This window comes from Triticum urartu, chromosome 7A (assembly GCF_056163025.1).
Source record: "Triticum urartu cultivar PI428250 chromosome 7A, HENAU_Tu73, whole genome shotgun sequence".
Lineage (NCBI taxonomy): Eukaryota > Viridiplantae > Streptophyta > Magnoliopsida > Poales > Poaceae > Triticum > Triticum urartu.
In genome coordinates this window covers 673,529,980-673,540,218 of record NC_141879.1, presented here as the reverse complement: position 1 = coordinate 673,540,218, position 10,239 = coordinate 673,529,980, and the positions used below count along the sequence as shown (strand labels likewise).

Below are 10,239 nucleotides of genomic sequence, written 5' to 3'. Positions count from 1 at the left end.
GGGCAAGTAACATACCGATGACAAAGGGAACAACGTATGTTGTTATGCGGTCTGACCGATAAAGATCTTCGTAGAATATGTAGGAGCCAATATGGGCATCCAGGTCCCGCTATTGGTTATTGACCGGAGACGTGTCTCGGTCATGTCTACATTGTTCTCGAACCGTAGGGTCCGCACGCTTAACGTTACGATGACAGTTATTATGAGTTTATGCATTTTGATGTACCGAAGTTAGTTCGGAGTCCCGGATGTGATCACGGACATGACGAGGAGTCTCGAAATGGTCGAGACATAAAGATTGATATATTGGAAGCCTATGTTTGGATATCGGAAGTGTTCCGGGTGAAATCGAGATTTTACCGGAGTACCGGGAGGTTACCGGAACCCCCCGGGAGCTATATGGGCCTTATTGGGCTTTAGTGGAAAGGAGAAAGGGGCAGCCCAAGGTGGGCCGCGCGCCTCCCCCCTCCCCTAGTCCTATTAGGACAAGGAGAGGTGGTCGTCCCCCCTCTCTCTCTTTCCCCCTCGGGGAATCCTATTCCAACTAGGATTGGGGGGGAGTCCTACTCCCGGTAGGAGTAGGACTCCTCCTGCGCCCTCCTCCTGGCCGGCCGCCCCTCCCCCTTGGATCCTTTATATACGGGGGCAGGGGGGCACCTCTAGACACACAAGTTGATCCTTGAGATCGTTCCTTAGCCGTGTGCGGTGCCCCCTGCCACCATATTCCACCTCGATCATATTGTAGCGGTGCTTAGGCGAAGCCCTGCGACGGTAGAACATCAAGATCGTCACCACGCCGTCGTGCTGACGAAACTCCTCCCCGACGCTTTGCTGGATCGGAGCCCGGGGATCGTCATCGAGTTGTACGTGTGCTAAGAACTCGGAGGTGCCGGAGTAATGGTGCTTGGATCGGTCGGATCGAGAAGACGTACGACTACTTCCTCTACGTTGCATCAACGCTTCCGCAGTCGGTCTGCGTGGGTACGTAGATAACACTCTCCCCTCTCGTTGCTATGCATCATCATGATCTTGCGTGTGCGTAGGAAAAATTTTGAAATTACTGCGTTCCCCAACACGCAGCCCCTCCCCCTAGTCCAATTCGGACTAGGCCTTGGGGGGCGCCCAACCTCTCCTCTCTCTTTCCCCTAAAGCCCAATAAGGCCCATATACTCCCCGGCGAATTCCTGTAACTCTCCGGTACTCCGAAAAATACCCGAATCACTCAGAACCTTTCCGATGTCCAAATATAGTCGTCCAATATATCGATCTTTACGTCTCGACCATTTCGAGACTCCTCGTCATGTCCCCGATCTCATCCGTGACTCCGAACTCCTTCGATACATCAAAACTCATAAACTCATAATATAACTGTCATCGAAACCTTAAGCGTGCGGACCCTATGGGTTCGAGAACAATGTAGACATGACCGAGACACGTCTCCGGTCAATAACCAATAGCGGAACCTGGATGCTCATATTGGCTCCCACATATTCTACGAAGATGTTTATCGGTCAGACCGCATAACAACATACGTTGTTCCCTTTGTCATCGGTATGTTACTTGCCTGAGATTCGATCGTCGGTATCTCAATACCTAGTTCAATCTCGTTACCGGCAAGTCTCTTTACTCGTTCCGTAATACATCATCCTACAACTAACTCATTAGTTGCAATGCTTGCAAGGCTTAAGTGATGTGCATTACCGAGAGGGCCCAGAGATACCTCTCCGACAATCGGAGTGACAAATCCTAATCTCGAAATACGCCAACCCAACAAGTACCTTCAGAGACACCTCTAGAGCATCTTTATAATCACCCAGTTACGTTGTGACGTTTGGTGGCACACAAAGTGTTCCTCCGGTAAACGGGAGTTGCATAATCTCATAGTCATAGGAACATGTATAAGTCATGAATAAAGCAATAGCAACAAACTAAACGATCAAGTGCTATGCTAATGGAATGGGTCAAGTCAATCACATCATTCTTCTAATGATGTGATCCCGTTAATCAAATGACAACTCATGTCTATGGTTAGGAAACATAACCATCTTTGATCTACGAGCTAGTCAAGTAGAGGCATACTAGTGACACTCTGTTTGTCTATGTATTCACACATGTATTATGTTTCCGGTTAATACAATTCTAGCATGAATAATAAACATTTATCATGATATAAGGAAATAAATAATAACTTTATTATTGCCTCTAGGGCATATTTCCTTCAGTCTCCAACACTCGATTCTAGGAAGATAGGTGGCTTGGTGACGCGCCTTTGGCGACCCAGTATCCATCCCTTTATCGTATTGTCCAGCGTCGTGAGGCTCTTGTTGCTACGGTCATGCAGTCCATTCCACTTAACATTCAGTTTAGGAGGGTGCTTGTGGGTGATCGGTGGGAAGCATGGCTTCACTTGGTTCGTCGACTGATGGAGGTTCAGTTAACTCCTCAGCCCGATCAATTGTGGTGGAAGCTTACTAGATCTGGGGAGTTCACAGTTAAATCGATGTATATCGATATTATTAACTCTAGTGTGATTCCTAGTTCTAAAGAGGTTTGGAAAGTCAAGGTCCCTTTGAAGATCAAAGTGTTTATGTGGTTTGTTCATAAACAAGTAATTTTAACAACGGACAATCTAGTTAAGCGAAACTGGTCAGGCTCTACTAGGTGTAACTTCTGTGATCGGGAAGAGACTATCAAGCACCTCTTCTTTGACTGCCCATTGGCACGAGGGTTGTGGCGCTCTGTGCAAATTGCCTTTAACATTACTCCTCCGACTTCGGTCAACACGTTATTCGGGACGTGGCTTGCTGGGATAGAGCCAGAAACAGCTAGACACATTCGTGTAGGAGTTTGTGCGTTGTTATGGGCAATTTGGAATTGCAGAAATGATTTGGCATTTAACAGAACACCAAATATTCATTTTTTTGCAGGTTTTATTCCGGGCTACTGCGCTGATCCGTATGTGGTCCTTACTCACTCCGACGGAGGCCAGGGAGCGTTTGGTTACTGGATCTGTCCGGTGGGAGATGGTAGTGCGGGATATCTTCAACCGGTTTGGATGGCGGTCATGTAATAGGATAGGCGATTAGTTTACCTATCTGTTATTTTGCCAGCCGGTTGTGGCTTGTCAGGTTTTCTGTTTTGGCGTTGACGCTCTGTGTGAGCTAGCCGATCTTTTTTGTTCGCAGACTTAAAGACCTTGTTAAACCTTTTTACTTGCCAATAAATGTGACCGTATGCATCATTCTGATGTAGAGGCCGGGGAGTCCCCCTTTTCGAAGAAAAAAATGTGAGAACTTGCCCAGCTCGGAATTTCCAAAATCTTTGGAGATTCAGGCCAAGATTAGGAATTCTTCTTTTTGCAGGTATGAACAGGAAATTCAATTAGACCTCTGCTATTTCACATCTAGATGTGAAATAGTTATCTCACATTTAAATCTAGAGCCGTTGGATCTTCTGTCTTTAATATTCGTGCAAAGCGTGATTGTCTGCCTGCTGCGCTCGCTGGGCGTTTTGTCTCGCGCGCACCTGTGTCCCAGGTCGCTGCTAGTGCCAGGTCCGGCTGTTGTTGGTCCTTTTTTTTCTTCTGGATATTGGGCTGACGGGCCGTTCTTTGTCTATAGTCCACTCGCATTCCTCTCCAGAACTCTTTCTTTCACATCTTTTTTATTTCTAGAAATAACTACCTCACAACTAAGTTTACAACCCACGGAATCAGATAGTTATAGAACGAAAAATCTAGTTACAATCTTCTCTACTTACACGGTCAAATAAAAAATAACTATCTGATCTTGATGAGTTTTAACTCATCTAAGTCTATAACTATCTGATTTGTTTGCTTTAATGTTCGCACAAACCCGAGCATGCACGCACGGGTCAGCTTGTTCTTTTTTGCCGCGCGCCCTCTTGTCCCGTTTGTTTTGTGCCGTCATGTTCTCGTGTTTCTTTTCATATGGGCCCATATATATCGTCGTTTGGGAGGCTTGACGATGAAGCTTATCCCCCATCATCTCATTGACCGACCTTTGACCCTTGTTATATTGCATGTGTTTTATTTTTCATTTCAGTTATAGGTCCACCCTTGACATGCATCTAGACTGTAATTTGTTTCATCCTAGTTACAAGTCGACCATTGGCTAGCTCGCACCTGGGCTCATAGTTTCATAGTTGTCCCAGGTGCAAGTCCACCTCGACTCGCAACTTGAGCATGTGTTTTTGTTTTTAATCCTAGATGCAGGTCCACCACTGACACGCAATTGGGCCTGTAGTTTGTTTCATCCTAGTTGCAGTGCAAGTCCACCCTCGACTTGCAACTGGAGCATGAGTTTTTGGTTTTCATCCGAGTTATAAGTCCATCGTTGACATAAAACTGGGTATGTAGCTTGTCACATCCTAGTTGCAAGTCAACCCTTGACTCGCAAATAGGCTCGTAGTTTCCTAGTTGTCCCAGGTGCAAGTCCACCCTCAACTCGCAATTGGGCTCGTAGTTGTCAGACTTGCAAGCCCACCCTCGACCCGCAACTGGAGCGTGTGTTTCTGTTTTCATCGTAGTTGCAAGTCTACCCTTGACTCGTAACTAGTACCATATGTTGGGGAACATAGTAATTTCAAAAAAAAAAATCCTACGCACACATAGGATCATGGTGATGCATAGCAACGAGAGGGGAGAGACGGAGAGTGTGTCCACGTACCCTCGTAGACCGAATGCGGAAGCGTTAGCACAACGCGATTGATGTAGTCGTATGTCTTCACGATCCGACCGATCCAAGTACCGAACGCACGGCACCTCCGAGTTCTGCACACGTTCAACTCGATGACGTCTCGCGAGCTCCGATCCAGCAAAGCTTCACAGGAGAGTTTCGTCAGCACAACAGTGTGGTGACGGTGATGATGATGCTACCGACGCAGGGCTTCGCCTAAGAACGCTATGATATGATCGAGGTGGATTATGGTGGAGGGGGGCATCGCACACGGCTAAGAGATCAATGATCAATTGTTGTGTCTCCAAGGGGTCCCCCCCCCGTATATAAAGGAGTGGAGGAGGGGGAGGGCCCGCCCTCTCTATGGCGCGCCCTAGGGGAGTCCTACTCCCACCGGGAGTAGGATTCCCCCTTTCCTAGTAGAACTAGGAGCCCTTCCAAGTAGTAGGAGTAGGAGAGAAGGAAAGGGAAAAGAGAAGAGAAGGAAGGAGGGGGCACCGCCCCTCCCCCTAGTCCAATTCGGACTAAGCATTGGGGGGGTGCGCAGCCTCTCCTCTCTCTTTCCCCTAAAGCCCAATAAGCCCATCTACTCCCCGGTGAATTCCGTAACTCTCCGATACTCCGAGAAATACCCGAATCACTCGGAACCTTTCCGATGTCCGAATATAGTCATCCAATATATCGATCTTTACGTCTCGACCATTTCGAGACTCCTTGGCATGTCCCCGATCTCATCCGGGACTTCGAACTACCTTCTATACATCAAAACACATAAACTCATAATACAAATCGTCACCAAACATTAAGCGTGCGGACCCTACGGGTTCGAGAACTATGTAGACATGACCGAGACATGTCTCCAGTCAATAAGCAATAGCGGAACCTGGATGCTCATATTGGCTCCTACATATTCTACAAAGATCTTTATCGGTCAAACCGCATAACAACATGCGTTGTTCCCTTTGTCATCGGTATGTTACTTGCCCGAGATTCGATCGTCGGTATCTCAATGCCTAGTTCAATCTCGTTACCGGCAAGTCTCTTTACTCGTTCTGTAATACATCATCCCGCAAGTAACTCATTAGTTACAATGCTTGCAAGGCTTATATTGATGTGTATTACCGAGTGGGCCCAGAGATACCTCTCCGACGATCGGAGTGACAAATCCTAATCTCGAAATACGCCAACTCAACAAATACCTTCGGAGACACCTGTAGAACACCTTTATAATCACCCAGTTACGCTGTGATGTTTGGTAGCACATAAAGTGTTCCTCCGGTAAACGGAAGTTGCATAATCTCATAGTCATAGGAACATGTATAAGTCATGAAGAAAGCAATAGCAACATACTAAGCGATCAAGTGCTAAGCTAACGGAATGGGTCAAGTCAATCACATCATTCTCCTAATGATGTGATCCCGTTAATCAAATGACAACTCATGTCTATGGTTAGGAAACTTAACCATCTTTGATTAACGAGCTAGTCAAGTAGAGGCATACTAGTGATACTATGTTTGTCTATGTATTCACACATGTATTATGTTTCCGGTTAATACAATTCTAGCATGAATAATAAACATTTATCATGAAATAAGGAAATAAATAATAACTTTATTATTGCCTCTAGGGCATATTTCCTTCATTCTCCCACTTGCACTAGAGTAAATAATCTAGTTCACATCGCCATGTGATTTAACACCAATAGTTCACATCACCATGTGATTAACACCCATAGTTCACATCGTCATGTGACCAACACCCAAAGGGTTTACTAGTCAATAATCTAGTTCACATCGCTATGTGATTAACACCCAAAGAGTACTAAGGTGTGATCATGTTTTGCTTGTGAGAGAAGTTTAGTCTACGGGTCTGCCACATTCAGATCCGTATGTATTTTGCAAATTTCTATGTCAATAATGCTCTGCACGGAGCTACTCTAGCTAATTGCTCCCACTTTTAAAATGTGTCCAGATTGAGACTTAGAGTCATCTGGATCAGTGTCAAAATTTGCATCGACATAACCCTTTACAACGAACCTTTAGTCACCTCCATAATCGAGAAACATATCCTTATTCCACTAAGGATAATTTTGACCGCTGTCCAGTGATATACTCCTAGATCACTATTGTACTCCCTTACTAAACTCAGTGTAGGGTATACAATAGATCTGGTACATAGCATGGCGTACTTTATAGAAACTATGGCTGAGGATAGGGAATGACTTTCATTCTCTTTCTATCTTCTGCCGTGGTCGGGCTTTGAGTCTTACTCAATTTCACACCTTGTAACACAGGTAAGAACTCTTTCTTTGACTGTTCCATTTTGAACTACTTCAAAATCTTGTCAAGGTATGTACTCATTGAAAAAACTTATCAAGCGTCTTGATCTATCTCAATAGATCTTGATGCTCAATATGTAAGTAGCTTCACCGAGGTCTTTATTTGAAAAACTCCTTTCAAATACTCCTTTATACTTTCCAGAAAATTCTACATTATTTCCGATCAACAATATGTCATTCACATTTATTTATCAGAAATGTTGTAGTGCTCCCACTCACTTTCTTGTAAATATAGGCTTCACCACAAGTCTGTATAAAACTATATGCTTTGATCAACTCATCAAAGCGTATATTCCAACTCTGAGATGCTTGCACTAGTCCATAGATGGATCGCTGGAGCTTGCACATTTTGTTAGCACCTTTAGGATCGACAAAACCTTTTGGTTGCATCATATATAACTCTTCTTTAAGAAATCCATTAAGGAATGTAGTTTTGACATCCATTTGCCAGATTTCATAAAATGTGGCAATTTGCTAACATGACTCAAGTACACTTAAGCATCGCTACGAGTGAGAAAATCTCATCGTAGTCAACACCTTGAACTTTGTCAAAACCTTTTTCGACAAGTCTAGCTTTGTAGATAGTAACACTACTATCAGCGTCTGTCTTCCTCTTGAAGATCCATATATTTTCTATGGCTTGTCGATCATCGGGCAAGTCAACCAAAGTCCACACTTTGTTCTCATACATGGATCCCATCTCAGATTTCATGGTCTCAAGCCATTTCATAGAATCTGGGCTTGATACATCTCCAACGTATCTATAATTTTTGATTGCTCCATGCTATATTATCTACTGTTTTGGACATTATTGGGCTTTATTATCCACTTTTATATTATTTTTGGAACTAACCTATTAACCGAAGGCCCAGCCCAGAATTGTTGTTTTTTGCCTGTTTAGGGTTTCGAAGAAAAGGAATATCAAACGGAGTCCAAACGGAATGAAACCTTCGGGAACGTGATTTTCTCATCGAATACAACTCAGGAGACTTGGACCCTACGTCAAGACACGTAACAGGAGGCCACGAGGTAGGGGGCACGCCTACCCACCCCTCCCAGGCGCGCCCTCCACCCTCATGGGCCCACTGTTGCTCCACCGACGTACTTCTTCCTCCTATATATATCCACGTACCCCCAAACGATCAGAGACGGAGCCAAAACCCTAATTCCACTGCCGTAACTTTCTGTATCCACGAGATCCCATCTTGGGGCTTGTTCCGGAGCTCCGCCAGAGGGGGCATCGATCACGGAGGGCTTCTACATCAACACCATAGCCCCTCCGATGAAGTGTGAGTAGTTTACCTCAGACCTACGGGCACTAGTAGAAAAAGGGTCTTCTGTCCCGGTTGGTAAGGGCCTTTTGTCCTGGTTTTTGAACTGGGACTAAAGGGTCGTTACTAATGCCCTGGCCCTTTAGTCTTGGTTCAAACAGGAACCAGGACAGATGGGCCTCCATGTGGCCGGTGCGCCGAGCCCAGGCAGGAGGGCCTTTGGTCCCGGTTGGTGGCACCAACCGGGACCAATAGGCATCCACGCGTCAGCATTTCAGGGGCTGAGGTTTTTGTTTTGTTTTTTTGCCTTTGGTCCTGGTTGGTGGCACCAACCGGGACCAATAGGCATCCACGCGTCAGCATTTCAGGGGCTGAGGTTTTTGTTTTTTTAAGGGGGGGGGTTGGGGGTTTTGGGAGGTTAATTTAGGTGTTTCATATATTGTGTTAGCTATCTAATTAATAGAGAGAAGTGTCCTCTCTTATGTCTGTGCTTGGTCGACGCTACGTACTATATACGTATAGAGAGGACTAGACACACTAGCTAGCTAGTAAGCAAACGAAGGAAACAGAAGGTCATGAACATATATGCATACAGGGAGAAGTGATATCGACCACCTCTCCTTCTCCGAGAGATTGGTCGAACAACAAGTTCTCGTATATCTATCCGACACTACCGGCTACATATACACAATAATTATCTCTTACAATATAATCTCCTAATTATATACGAACACAGGATCCACATAGTATTCTCCGTCTTCAGCGATCACGTGGTCAAGGAAGAATGCCGCCAATTCCTCTTGAATTGCTCGCATACGAGCTGGTGCTAGGAGTTCATCCCGCATCCGAAAGATCTAATTTGAAGAAGGGGGTCAATACATATATATATATATGAATAAATGAAACTCAACACAAATGATGGTAATAAAATAAAATTGTGAATATTATTGCTTACGCACTTCATATTGTTCGTCAGAGTACCCTCGTTCACAGGTCGTGTGGCGGATGGAGTCGCAAACATAGTATCCACAGAAATCATTCCCTTGTTCCTGCCACAACCACTTTACAAGAAATAGAGGTCAATCAAACTGATAAGCAAGCATGCCAAATGGTATTGATGAAACTAGCGCTTGAATCACTAGGAGATGCGCGGAACATGTTATTATAGTACTTACTTTCGGGTGTCTAAATTGCAGCTTCTTCGGCAGTCCCGGAGCTTTTTTGGTGAATTTTCTCCAAACCCTGCCAGACGAAGAAAACAATTACTTGATATCAGGAAATGAACAAAGTTGCTGATATGGTGGATAATGGTCGATTTAACTTACTTCTCGAGCATTTGAGTCATGTCCGCATAGTCCTAGGGATCTTTTCGTCTCGAGTCTAAGACGGTTACTAGTCCCTGCTCAAGCTTAATCTCTAGGAGAATATAGTGGAACCTGTGCACGCATGCATAACTCATCAATTACATTACTATAACCTGGACTAATAAGGGAAACCGAATATGCACAAGACAGTAACACTCACTTGAAATTGTAAGGAAAGAGTATTATATCTTTGTTTTCATTTATTACCAATGATCGTAGCAAGTTGGCCTCGGTATCGTCGGCACGATATTTAACCTCAGTTGCATCTATGAGATTTGTGTTAATGAACCCAATATCACCGATTTGTCTTCTATTCAATTCGGCGATCTTCAATCTACATGATATAGTGAGGATAATTATAAATACATGCAATGAAAGAGCTGACCTATATAGAGAGACTTAATGACAGAAGTAGTACTACTCACAGACAGTAGCAAGTGACCGTTGCTTTATCGAGGGCCTTTTGAATGAAAAACTGGAAGAACTCCTCAAATGGAACATTCAACAGTTCAATTCCAACGAGGTCATGCTCCTCTCTAACTCTCATCGTCAAAGTATTCCTCCCCCCA

At 44.6% G+C, this 10,239-nt stretch overlaps 1 long non-coding RNA gene across 1 annotated transcript; it reads right to left on the bottom strand.

The window, feature by feature from the left end:
• Positions 1 to 9,479: 9,479 nt before the first annotated feature.
• On the bottom strand, positions 9,480 to 9,956 carry LOC147961330 (uncharacterized). The gene is made up of 3 exons (XR_015610701.1): positions 9,831 to 9,956; positions 9,632 to 9,742; positions 9,480 to 9,548 (listed from the first exon to the last, which is right to left on the bottom strand). It is a non-coding gene; the product is annotated as an uncharacterized LOC147961330 (long non-coding RNA).
• Between the last annotated feature and the right edge of the window lie 283 nt (positions 9,957 to 10,239).